We start from the raw sequence: 14,405 nt of genomic DNA, 5'->3' as shown, positions 1-14,405 counted from the left end.
CATCACCGGTCCCTTCTGATTCTGTGTCTTTGGTATTACAGGAGATAGCCCGAAGATCAACGTTCAAGTCTTATCAACCCACTGATAACCAAGGAATCATCACCAATTACACTTTTTTTTTTTTAAAGACTTGTTAAAGTTATAAGTTATGAGCGGTGGAAATCTTTTTGACAACATGTTAAATTGTTAATTTAGTAAATTGTGATTACCATTGAGAAAAATATTTGTGACTAGTACATACCATTCTTACATGGGTCCATATCAACATCAATTTTATTGTGCAACAATCATATCTCATCATCTTTGCATAGTTAGAAAAATGAGTTATATTAGATTTATTGGGATAATAAAAGTGGGAATATGACAAAATTATTTTAAATTTTGTTATAAAAACACTTACAAATTAATGTTATAGTAAATATAATTAGTGTCACATTGACATGAACTATATACTCAATTTTTGATTTTTTTTTAAAATTTCTTTTGTGTTTAAAAATAGAAAAATGTTATATCTACAATATTTTCACAACACTTTCACAAAAAAATTATAAATGGTAAGTTATTATTAGCTGTTATAAGTAGATAAAAAAATAATTTAAATTATGAATTAAAATTAGAATTAATAACAAATTACCATTCATGATTTATTGTAAAAGTATTATAAAAATGTTGTGAAAGTAACACTTATCTTAAAATATCATATTAATATATCAATCAATTTGTAAAATAATAATTCATCATTCATAATTTATCCTTTCATCAAGTCGTGAAAACAAAAAAGATAAGGAAAAGTTGTGTGAATTAAGCAAATAAGGGCTTGGATAGGAGACGACAATAATAGTAGATCAGAATCATCAGATATGCTTTATTTCCGGATAAACATGTGGCTTTTCCTTTGTTTTAGTCTTCCAGGATAAACAATGGTTAGACTTTGTTTGGATCTTTGGGAACAATGAATATTGAATAGCGATTTTTTTTTGGCTGAATGAATAGCGATTAATAAGTAAGAGAAAACCTTTTTACAGTTTTCCTTTGGAAACTACGAGGAATTTTCTTTCTAATAAAGTAATAACCTTTTTACTGTTTTCCTTTGAAATTTGAATAGCTATTTTCCTTTCTTTCTTTCTTTTTTTTTTTAATAATTTTCTTTTTTAAAAGACATCACTATGACATGCAGAATATAAATTTAAGTTCTTGTTATCAGAATCATTCTTCGAATTGTACTATGTTACTACTATTTTTTATCACATACAATGAAATAATATATATATATATATATATATATTAGAATAAGTTCGAACAATAAAAATATATTTGAGATTCTATGGAAAATGGTTGTCCCTTAATGCAAGAAATCATTTCAAACATTCCTAATTTTTAAGGTTATGAATAAGAAATAGAATCAATGCGCAATGCTTTTCTCTAAATTTGAATTCTTTTTTTTTTTTTTTTTTTTTTTGCTCTCGCACAGTGTATCCTCAAGCTTTTTAACTAGAGATTAATCACTGTTCGCGTCGGGTGGACCCATGAAAGGGTAAAGCGTTGGCCCAAAAATTCTTTTCAAAGTGCAAGTAGCAGGACTCGAACTGAGGAGCACACCCAGTCGAGCCCAATATAAGCACCCTGAGATCGAGAGCCCAACCAACTCGGCCAACCCCTTGGGTTTCTAAATTTGAATTCGATATTTATATGTTTGCTCTTTGAATTCAGCATATGTTGTCATTCATGCAGCTTAACCTTCTTTGAATGACCTTATTTCTTCCTTTGTTTTTTTTTACTCCCAAATTAACAAGAAAGGAAATATACTACGAAGGTACCCAGGGATGGTGACAATGCTCCAAAAACATAATATAGCATTTTGGATTTTGAAGAATTTTCATAAGTAGGATGATCTAAGTCAATTGTGTCACATCATGGCATCAAGACCACAAATTACATTCAAAAGGTTAATCACAAAATGTCACGTGCCATTTAGTGGTTCTATTATTATTATTTAGAGACTAACAAAAAATTTTAATTAATACATAATTTAAGTTAAATCTTATCATAGTTCTAGAAAATGTACTCTCTCAATTGAGGTGCTTTGAAGGGAGAAGCTTAAATCATCTGAAATATGCATAAATTGGATTAATTGCGAAATCATAGGCTGATCTTCAAGTATTATAATATTGCGATTTTTGTGATTTTTCATTTTTGTCTGCCTATTGGAGGCAAATAGCCTATTCTCTTAGCTAGTACTCAAGTATATTGGTATTTTTACTTAATACATATTGCTTAATTTAATGAAAATAGTAATTTATTTCTCGCTATGAAATCTATTGTTTTGAATTATTTAGAACATGTTCGATTAAAATAAACTTCATAGTTTCATTATTCATGAAAATGATAGAGTTTTTGGTTAAATTAATTCTATTTATAAAAAGTGTAGGGGGGCCTTTTTTGGTTAAAGTGGGCTGGGCTGCCTCCTGCGGTATTGGGCCCGAGTGTTCTGGGTATAGGAGTTGAGACCAGTCCAACTGCAACTGAACTTGGTCCGGCTTGTGCACAAACTATGCCTTGTCTGTCAAGAACACGCTTACGGCGGGCAGAACTGTTTCAAGTGAGTTGCAACAGGCAGACATAATGATAATAATAAAATCAAATACTTTGAGATCTTTATTAAGATGAACAGATAAATCTTACTTAAGAAAAAAAAAGATAACCACAATTTTAACAACAATCATTTTATTAGAAAAGTGAAAGAGGACAAGTGGATAGTATGTGAGCTGATTGAGAAAGTAAATAAATTAGATCAAGTCTGATCCGTGGAACCAAAACCAGAGAGGGAAGAACACACCTTCTCAAAGTGAATAATCTCTCAAAGGGATCTTGCCGTAGAAATTAATCACTTTGAGGGAAGTGGACCTGAATGGTTGGTACCCAAGAATACCTTTCGTTTCCGGTAGAGAGCATGATTTTGAGAGAGGGAGAGAGGGAATTAACCTATTGGTGCATGTCTGCCGTTCTCACTCTCTTTCTTTTCTAATATTCCCCTTTTTCTTATCTTTTTTTCTTTTCTTAATCCTTGTTTCTATTTCCTGGCTTTCAAGTTTTCAATTCCGTAGTGCTTACCGTTCTTCTTGTTCTTGTACACGACAAGGGCCTCTTTATAGTGCCTGCCATGATCGGATTTTACTATTTTAGCCCTTAACCACCTTTGTCTAGTTTGGGTGTACTTGCCAACCACCACTGGTCTGATTGTGAGCCACTCCCCATCGCCAGACAAAAGAAAGCTATTTTGTTTGTTTGTCTGCTGTGACACCCTTTCCTACTACGATGTGGGTGTCTTCTCTTTCTCTATCCCTCATGGCATGCACTTAGTGGTTCCAACTCAGCTTTGCCCGTTTGGGTGGTATGTTATCCCAACAGAACACTTCCCCCAAAAGAGTCCTAGCAGGAACCTCAAAATAGGTTTTCCCCTCTCTCCACCACCAAACCATGCCCTCTTACCTCTAACTCATGACCTCACCGTGTCCTATATTGGCTGGGTACAGGCTGGTGGGGTTTGGGCCTTGCGCGTGCCTCTCTTCCATGTATGTCCAAAATATGTCTGCTGCTCATGCGTCTACCGTGATTGGTCTGCACAGTCTACCGTCCGTTCTTGACCATTTTCTGGTTTCCCTTTCCTTTATGGTTTGCCCTATTCGAGGCTGGGCCTTGCTTGATGGTGGACTTTGCTTTTTCCTTAGCCCACTCTTCTTCCTGCTACTATATCCTACCATACCACTCTATCATTCCTGCTGCGAAATTGTTTTGTTTCAATCTGGCTGGGTCCCTTTGGGCCTGCCGTTTATTCTTCCCCTAATGGCCTAGCAAGACCATTGGTTCTTGTATTACATTACTAGCAGGCTCCTGTGTCCCATTTGTTTTCCCTAGGTGTCCTAGGCCCGTTTGCTTTCCTTGAGCTTTCTCGGCCATTTTCCTAACTTCGCATTATCATGGGCTTTTACTGAATTCTTTGGGCTTCTCCAGCCCAATTACGTTATTTCTCATCCTTGGGGTTCATGGGCTTGCCATCAACTCCTTACTTTCTTTGCTTTCATTACTTTGGGTCTGCCGCGGCCCATTCTCACTTTTCCACATCATATACTGCCCATGATTTGCTTTTTCTCTCTTTTCGGGCTCCTTTAAGCTCATTTACTTCTTCAAGACCTATTTGTTTATCTCATGGGCCTGTGATCCATTATTCCTGCCGCTTGGGTTTAGTGAGTTTTCTATTCATTTGCCAACTCCTTTTTGTCCATGTTGCTGGGCTTCTCCCTTCCACTTGGGCTTTCGAAATGGCCATCAACAAAAAGTTACATCCTTTTAACATTGGATCAAGCAAAAAAAACATGTTTAATGTTTTCATCCATTTATTTCGATCAAAACTTTTTGTATGAAAATAATTTTTTGCGTTTTCTAGTATTTGGTAGTATCATAAATAATGAGTCAAATGAAAACTAGTATGACTTATTTTTTAGATATTGTTTTTTACTTTTTTTTTTTTTATAAAAAAACTTTATCTCAAGGTAAGTTAAATTTTTTTTTGAAAACAACTTTATCTCAAGAAAAGTTAAATAAGAGAAATTAAAAGATTATTTTCCAACTTATTTAATGTTGCTACTAAATATAGAAAAATTAAATACTTTTTTAGAAAATAATTTTTATAAGATAAGTCATTTTCTAGAAAATATTAAAATCAAAATAAACAAAGCGACTAAAAAGTCAAGCTCATTGTTTTTCTATATTTATAAAAACCAAATTTGAATCCCTAGCCCAACAGATGGAAAGACTGAGGCCCAAAAAGCCCAAAACAATGAATTTGTAGAGAATGGGTTGGAAAACTGGGTTTTAATGAATTAGACTAACACGAAAATAGGTTTAAATGACAAGAAAATGTAAATAAACAGGTTTATAATGAAGAAAATCGTCCTCGGCAAAGTCCGAGGAGATTCGTTCTTATGTATTTCTTTCAGGTTTGATTACAAAGTCAGTTCTTGATGCTACAGTAATTTTCTCTCTCTTTTCCGATCCCCTTTTCCTGTTACCTCTTCTTCCTTTTATACTTCCTTCTCTTCTCATCCTTGTCCACCACGTGCATGCCAGATGGCTGGTGTTGATACTTGTTCCATTAGCACCTTCCCTAATTCTTGTGTAGTAGCTGTAAGGCTGCTTGCCACTGTTTAGGTATCACCTTCACATTAATGCGGCCAAAGAGTTAGCTGCAGTGCATTTAATGCGGTGGCAGCAGCTTTCCCTTAAGATATTTTGGGACTTTTTCCTGTCTGATATCTCTGTAATGCTTATCCGTATCAACGAAACTTCCTGGAACGTTACTTTGGGTGACAAACCACCTCTTCGGACCTCAGCTTTGGCTAGCCGAGAAGGTATTTATCCTTAGCTCACCCTCTTGAGCCATTATGACCAAAACTAACATTTTTGTTTACTAACACGATCTCTTCTGTCAAAGAATTATCTTCCTCGGACAATCTCTCGTCCTCGGCTTGGGCCACAAGCCCAATATATAAATAAATAGTGAAATCCCAGGCCTAATACCCCTACAATATTTATTCTAGATCATGAGGAATAACAACCATATCGGATTCTTGTTGAAATGATAAGTGGGAAGAATTTCATTATTATAAAATTAAATGTCAGACATATTAATCTTTTTCGTGTCTTTTTTCTTATAATTTGTAAATTTTCTATTGGTTATAATAAATTATCCCATGGAGAACAACTATTAATATTTTACCGTAGTCTTTATGAAATTGCCTTTGGGAGAATAGTAAATGATTTTGTTTTAGTGAAGCCTCGCATATTTGTGAGAGAAAGGTTTACAAGTATGTGGTTGTTGTCACATGCTTGATGACATAAGATAATGCATATTAAGTTTTTAATACTAAAACACACTATAAACTCTACTAAAAAAACCATTATAATTTTTAATGGAGGGTGAGACTGTGAGACAAGTATATTACACATAACCCACTCTTAAGTTTTAAGTAATGCATTCTCAAAAAAAAAAGTCTTAAGTAATGTGTGACAATTACTCCGGATTCCTCCCTTTTTTTAAGAAACAAACACACACTAGAAAGAATGGATAAACTATGACATATCCCATATTATTAAACGATAAAAATGTGATATTTATGTATAGGAACTTTTATATCGTAATCTCTTTAATAAAATCTCTTTTATAAAAAACCAAAAAGATAAATATTAGAATTTGAGTAATAAAAACAGGCTACAATATATCATTCATCTCTTTTTTTATTTTGAAAGATCATCTCTAATTTTCGAATGAAGAGTCTTTTATCTCTAAACATTATATAAGGTTTTCCTTTTTAGGCTCAAAATACATATCTACTTCCTGAAAATTGAAGTTTTCATTCCTTGAACTTATCATAATATCCTTATCTCAAAAGAATTATTAAAAATCGTGCTAATATAACTTAAATGGTATTATGACATTTTTTTTTTTTTTTTGAACGAGATATTATGACAATTTAATTTGAGAAGATTTGTAAAATTTTTCATTACTAAACATATATTTTCAAACCAAGATATATAATTGGGACAAAGAGGTAGATTTATTTGATAATATAGTAAAATGAACCATCAATAATTTCCTTTCATCTAGAATACTTTAGCATACCGCAGTTATTCTAAGTTGCGACTTATACAATGTTAAACTTATACTTACTTATTTGGAGATAAATTTTTTTCAATAGTTAATACTAGTCTCTTTCATTCTCAATTGGCATGCTTAAATATATATATATATATATATATATATATATATTTATATATATTAAAATCCCATTGTATAATAGTCTTTTTGTTTAGATGAGAAATTGTCTAGGTGTGAAAGAATTTTAAAAGCTTTAGAGCATCCCCATCACAAAATCCTATTATATCCTATTTTACCATTTCAAAAAGCTACTTTATCAGTTATACCATACCATTTTACAATACTTCCAACATCCCAACTTTTATTTCTACAATAGTACACACTAAAATAATATAAATTATACAACAAAATAATATAAAATTATCTACCACTTATTTCTAATTTCTATCTCTGTCACTCTATCAGCCACACCTCTACACAACAACTACCCTCTCATCCACACCACCTCCACACACCAACCACTGTGACCCCAAACCCACCACAATCCCAGCAAATACCAACCCCCAAACCAACCACAAACCCAGCCACAACCCATTAAAAAATTATCAAAAAACCCAGTCACCACCACATAACAACCACCATGACCAAAAACCCACCAAATATCCAGGCACTATTCGGGAGCCTTTTTCGGTTGCCCAGCCATGTGTGATCTGTTGGAGGGATGACCTTACTAGGCCCGAGTTCTGTTTGGGGAGTTGCATCCGGAACTCAACATTGGGCCACATGGTCCAACGACTACCGGCATACATTTAAGCCTACAAAACCATTAAAGCCAAAATCTAAGAATCATGATAATGGTTGAATAAATATGTAATATGTGTTTGATATGATAACTTTGATTAGTATTTGTAATAACAGTTGAAATAAAGTAATATTTATTTAGAAGTAAAGTAATCATGTACTTAATGATATAAATTTAAAGATATGGAAGCAAAGTCACTTATCTTTGTATGGTTTATAGCTCAAGTTGTGCAGCATCAGTGAGCTGATAGGATTCTAGCAGAATGCCAGCAGTAGAGGCTAGTTAAGTTTTCCTCTCTTATCATGCATTTAAATGAGTTTAAGCCTTGGTTAATAGTTGTAATAGTAGTTGGAATAAAGTAATATGTATTTAAATGCGAAGTAATCATGTACTCAATTATGTAAATTTAAAGATATGGAAGCAGAGTCACTTATCTTTGATGGTTTGTAACCCCAGCTGTACAGCTTCTGTGAGTTGATAATATCCCAATAGAGTGACCCCAACGGTAGAGAGGCAGTTTGTCATGATAACTTCAAGATTAAGGGGGAAAAATGGGTGCAACTGGAGGGAGAAAGAGTATGCCCAACTGTGTGTAGGTGCTGGTTAAGCTTGCCCCTCTTATCATGCACTTAAATGAGTTTTCCCCTTGACAATGCTTTTTTAGTTGTTGTGAAGTTATGAATAGTGTTGCCTTCCATGAGAAGAGCTTTTGTATGGAGTACTTGTGCCTTCTAAAAGAAGGACTTTAGTATTAAAAGCTTGTCTTTCATGAGAAGGGCTTTTAGTATGAGTGTTTGATATCTCTTGAGAAGTGTGGAGATGGTAAAAGATATAAATGTGTTGTGGGATGTAGTATGTATGATATATGAAAGTATGATAAATATGGTGGTTAAAGATAGTAAAAATATGAGATTATAACTGCTGGAGAAGTTGTAGAGATTGCTTTTCAAGATGAGAGATTTTGTAAAAGAAAAGTATGGAGATGTGGTTAGGTATTTGGAGATAAGAGCAGTAAGATAGACATATTTTTTGGATATGGAGAGTGAGAGAATGAGTATAAAAGAGGTAATAGTGAAGTAGTGTGTTTAGCAATGTTACTGGGATTTACTGCTTGGATTTTCTGCTGTAGGATGTATGAGGGCTTATGAAGGGCATTTATGGGTTAAAGGTTGGAGAGTTTTGTTTCTAATTTGGGAACTAAAAAACTCAGAAGCTTGGAACTTGATTAAGAGCTTTTCAAGATCATTCGAGGGAGGGAGAAGTTTATGAGGGAGTTCTTCCTCTCCATTGATGTCCCCCCTTGAGGTATTGGTGGGGGGTTCTCTTTAGAGTTGAGTTTAAGGGGGTATTTTATCAAAAAATATTAGCTAAAATCTGTCCCAAATAGCAATGAATCTTTAGAGAATCCATCTTAAGATTTGGCCAAAAATGGTATGTCTAGTTTTAAAGTATTCTTGTTGTTTTGAGTAAGAGCTGCTGGGGAAAGAGTAGCAGAAAAGGAAGGTTTTTTGGTAAGAAAAAGATAATTACTTTAGTTGGTTTTGGTTTTAGTTAAATGTGGAAAATCAGTAATGTTAAGGCTACTAGGTCAGCTGTTACATCTGTTCTAAAAAAGCTGTCACAGCTATCATAAGACAGCCGTTGCTTTAGGCAGAAGCAGATGAGGTCAGTTGGGTGATTTCAAACTGCTGGAGAGGACATTCAGCATTTATTTCATGGATTTGGCTGAAAATGGTAAGATCTCTTTGAAGGGTATCTTGCTGTTTTGGGTATAGCAGCTGGTTGCTGGGATTTCAACATTAAATGGTTGATGATATCACTTCCAGCCAGGTGTTAAGTGCTTAATACACTGCTGGGGTTCAGCTGAAAATGTTTCATTTTTTGGGTGTTTGTATCTTTGGTTCAAGGTTCTATTACAACACGTTTTTAGTAAGTAATAGAAGGATTGGTTAAAAGTTAATGAAGCTTTAGAGATCTAGTTAAAGTCTCATTGTGTTGTGACTTAATCTTGGTGAGCAAGAAGAGTATTTAATGCTCTGCTCTGCAGCTGGCAAAGAAATATATGGTTTGATTGTGGTAGACAGCAGCTGGGTATTAGAGATATCATGAATATTTTGTATATAGTTGGAGATTAAAGATAGCCAATCAGATTAGGCCATGTGTTTGAGTTGGATTTTAGCTGAAAGCAGTAATGTAGTTTATGTAGAATAAAATAATGAAGTTTCTAAATTTGTATAGCAACAGTTGGGAATTGAATGAACAATTATTTTCTTAACAGTTAGATGGCTGGAGATATTGAGCATTTGTCATATGATGAATATTAAGTTTTAGGAAAAGAGCAATGGGGAATTTTATCATCTAAAGTGCTATGTGATAAGAGATGCCTTCTTTTATCAACTTTAAACCGCTAGAGCTTTATTGAACATACCTTTTGGCCCTCCAAACCACAACTCTCAAAATTTTCCCAAAGAGACTTATGAGCTTGGATCATAAGCTGAAGATGAGATGATGTATCTCAGGTTTTGTTGTCATTTTGTGTAAATATGGGCTCTTGTTGAAAAAGCCGCTTGCCATGAGTGTAAGAGAGGTAATATGGGCCATGAGTTTTGACTCATTGCTTAAGCCCGATCCATATGTTGATGTTGATGATATCATGGGTTAGATCCCAATTGATGAAAATGAAATGTGGACCATGAATCCACCTCTTGAAGTAAAGATCTCACGGACCATGTGAACCCAATCCATGTAATTGAATGAGATATGAGCTTATTTTGGGCTTTAAATAGATTTACCAAAAAAATCAATAATATGTTGATGTGGCATGGGTTGCCAATGAAGTAGTACCACGTGGAGCGAAAAAATAGTCCTCGACAGGCACAAACCAACCAAAAAACACCTACAAACCTAGCTACAAACCCATTAAAAAATAATCAAACAAACTTACATCAGCCACCACCATGCCCACTGCCCTCTGCCCACCACCACCACAGCACCACAAACCCACATCAGCCACCACCACCATCAATCACCCATCCCCACCACCATGGAAACCCTCCTCCACCACCACGAACAAAAAATATAGAGAAACTCATAACCAAATCCATCACCATACCCATGCTGATCTTGCCGCTGCAAAATCATGCCAGAAACCCATGAACACACCACCGTATCTGCCACCACATCAACACCTCTACCACCACATCAAGCCCACATCAAACCCACATCAAACCCATCTGCCACCACATCAAACCCTTGATTCAAGGGAAAATAGAGAGAAAGAAAAAAAAGAAAAAAAAAAAAAAAAGGGAAGAGAGGGATGAGAGAGGGGGAGGGATTGAATGAAAGAATCAGAATTGAAAAAGAAGAAAAAGAAAAAAGAGAGAGAGGAGATGAGAGTGACTAATGAGAGAGAGAGAGGGGAGTTGATAAAAAAAAAAACAGTGAAAATGAATAAAATATTAGTATTTTGTTTTACCATTGAGCTACAGTGCGATTCTTAATTTAGAATCACACTATAGCATAATTGCAAAATTTTTTGCAATACTTAGTATTTGCAAGACCGGTGTTAAGGGAGAAATTAATGCCTCTAAATAAAATATTGAGAAGCCAAGCCGAAACTCAATTATGGGCTTTTAAGATGGTGCCCAAAAGCTTTCGGTGTGGTGACAAGTCTATCCAAGCAAGACATAAAGGATGCACTTGACAAAACAGCAACAAAAGCCCAATAGAAAAACACTTTACAATACTTAATTAATACGTTAGTGGTCCTACCCTAATTATACAAGGAAAATAAATTCTCTAGCAGTAAAGGTGAAATTACACTTAGAGTCCAGAAAAAATAAATTCTCCAGCAGTAAAAGTGAAATTACACTTAGAGTCCAGAAAAGTAAATCCTCCAACGGTAAAGGTGAAATTACACTTAAGGGTCTAGAAAAAGTAAATTCTCCAGCGGTAAAAGTGAAATTACACTTAGAGTCCAAAAAAGTAAATCCTCCGGTGATAAAGGTGAAATTACACTTAAGGGTCTAGCAGTCAATGATTAAATAAATTTAGGAAGGTGTTCACTCCTGGGGGTCCATGCATGTCTTGGTCAAGGGAATTTATTGTACTTTCGGCCATCATTACATCAATGTGAGGGAAGAATTCGATTGTTACAAATACATTATATTCTTCAACAGTAAAACAAAAAGTAAAAATTAAAGGTTCCATGAGAAGAAAAAAAGGATTAATTGGCATGGTGTGAAGGGAGAGAGAGATCTCAGCTCAGTGCAGCAAATATTAAACTAAGATTTTGGTGAGTATGTGTGCATAAGGCATGAATGAGGTAATGTGGGCTATTTTGAGTGAGTGAAATGAAATTAATATTGAGGTTAAGGTTTTAGTGAGTAGTGGGCTGTTTGTGACTAATTGGGAGACATTTATGAGTTGTGATTGTGTAAAGGAGGAAAAGAATGTATGAGGTTAGGTGAGTGTGGGCTAAGGGGAATGGGTTGTAAGCTTGGGGAGAGATGAATTGCGAGCAAAATGGCCAACAAATCAGAAAGTTTCAAAGGGAGTAGTTGTGTCTTTATGAGCTGAGGTACTTATGTTTTTATAATGGAGTTTAGAGAAGCATTAATTAACAAGAATCCAAAAAAAGTAGGACTGATCAGAGGCAAGGAATCAGGTTTAATCAACCTAGGATTTGGCTAGAAGTAGGAGATTTAGTTTTGGGGTTGCCTTACTTCTTTGGGTAATATGCCACACGGTGGGTTTTTGGGGTGTTCTACATTAAATGTCAAGATCTCTGGAGTTGAGTTTAACCAATGGGATTAAGGCAAGTATCAAGAATGAATCCTAGTGCTGCAACTGAGGTTCCAACCCCAAGAAGTAGGATTCAACACCCTAAGCCAGGTGTCAAACTTTAAATCCACTTCAGGGGGTTCCGCTTGAGATCCCTTTATGCCCTCCATATCACATGTTCCCAATTTTTCCCCTTTAAGATTCATGAGCTTGGCACATGAATCACATTTTGAACGTTTTTGACATTTATAACATCAATCTGTTGAAATTTGGATAACTTGGTTTTAGCCCCCCTTCCACTAGAGATACAGTCTTGAGGAAGATAGATGATGGAGTTCCATCACCCTTTAGACTTCAGCTAATATCACAACCCTCGGGCACTATTCACGTCAGGTAGAGGGTGACAGTAAGCTGATGGGATAGCCCCTAGTTCATCCTCAAAGACTTGGTTCTCTTATAGGGGCCTCCAATTGTACCTTAGTCAGGGATGAACAAGTACTGGTTGTCCACTTTCAATCCTCTACCTCTTGCTGGGGTTTTTTGGATTGGGCTTGCTCACATGGGTTGGTTCCTTTGGGTTGAGTTGTGTGCATCCTACAAAATAAATATCAACAACACACGTTGCCATGGGTTTTCATTCCTCATGGACTTTTATTAGTAAATATTTTTTGGGTTTTCATAGATACTTGCAATGGGCCTTTAGGTAATTAGTTGTAATGTTTGAAACAGTAGGATAAGTTTCAAAATACCTTCGTAAATAACATTTACTATGATGAATTCCATATCGTAAGTAATGTTCATAGTTTCTAATAATCATATCATAATTTAAATGATAAGCTTGTGGGATTGAATATTTACTATGAGCGTTGAAGATGTATATTACAAATGTTGTGATGCAAATGATGACCATGTGTTTCATGGGTTTATAATATGAGAACATAATCTTCAAGATAACTTCCTATAAGCTTTTATAAGATGATTGCCATGGTTTTTGCCATAGTAACATTTAAGAAATAATTATACCATGATATTTTTCTTTGCCAAGCATTAATAATCTTGGGCTTTTTGATAAAATAGTGCCAACGTAAATTGGGATTTTGATATTGCCAGCGAGAACTGGGCTTTTGATATTACCAATAAAAATTGGGTTTTTGATATTGCCAATGGGGACTAGTTTTTGACATTGCCAATGAAAATTGAGCTTTTGATATTGCCAGTGAGAATTAGATTTTTGATATTGCTAATGAAAATTGGGCTTTTGATATTGCCAGTGAAAACTGTTTTTTTTTTTTAATTTTATATTGCCAGTGGGAACTGGGCTTTTTGATGAATAATTTGCCACGTGTTTGAATCATGGGCTTTGATTACAGGGTTGAATCCCATTGATAAAATAGTATTGTCATGAATTTGAATCATGGGTTTTTTTTCAAATATTGCTAAGTATAAAATTCTTGGGCTTTAGAAAGAATTAGATTTTATCTCGCTTAATAAATAATTTGGGCTTTATGAAAAGATATTAGGTCCTATAGTGTTTTGCATTCATAGCCCAATTTTGTGATAGAAAGGAAAACGGTTGTGGGCTAGCATAGTAATAGTCAAAAAATATTTAGGCATGCCCAATAATTTGTTTGTGGCATTTGAAAAGAAATAAATAGGTGTTTTTTTAAATAATATTAGGTGTAAAAAAATGTACCCCAACAACCGGCTGTTGGTGATTTTTGGGCTTTAATCCTAAATCATCCCAACATTTCCCATTTGGCATTCCCAATGAGAATGCTCTTAGTAGTTATAATATAAATATGGGGAAAACATTGGGATAGTTTTAATCATTTGCAAATTATTTTTTTGTCCTTAATTTGTATTTTTGGGAGAATTATTTTTGAATAAACAATAAGGGTAGTTTTGAAAATAATGAAAATTTGACATCAAGATTTCTATTCTAATTATATATACAGGTGATAGCATAATGCAAAATAGTTTTCTATAATGTACTAATAATGTAAGTCAAAAAATTCATTCAGATACCTCTAGAATTCCCACTTCACCATTTCTACAATGTACTAATAATGTAAGTCTACACCAGCAAATATTTTCTTGAATTTAAGTTGTAAGGACTTGATCTAGTTCTTAGCCCAAATGATAGATGGACTCAAGCCCAAAAAACAC

Source organism: Quercus robur, chromosome 2 (assembly GCF_932294415.1).
Source record: "Quercus robur chromosome 2, dhQueRobu3.1, whole genome shotgun sequence".
Taxonomy (NCBI): Eukaryota; Viridiplantae; Streptophyta; class Magnoliopsida; order Fagales; family Fagaceae; genus Quercus; species Quercus robur.
This window is presented reverse-complemented; position numbering follows the sequence as displayed.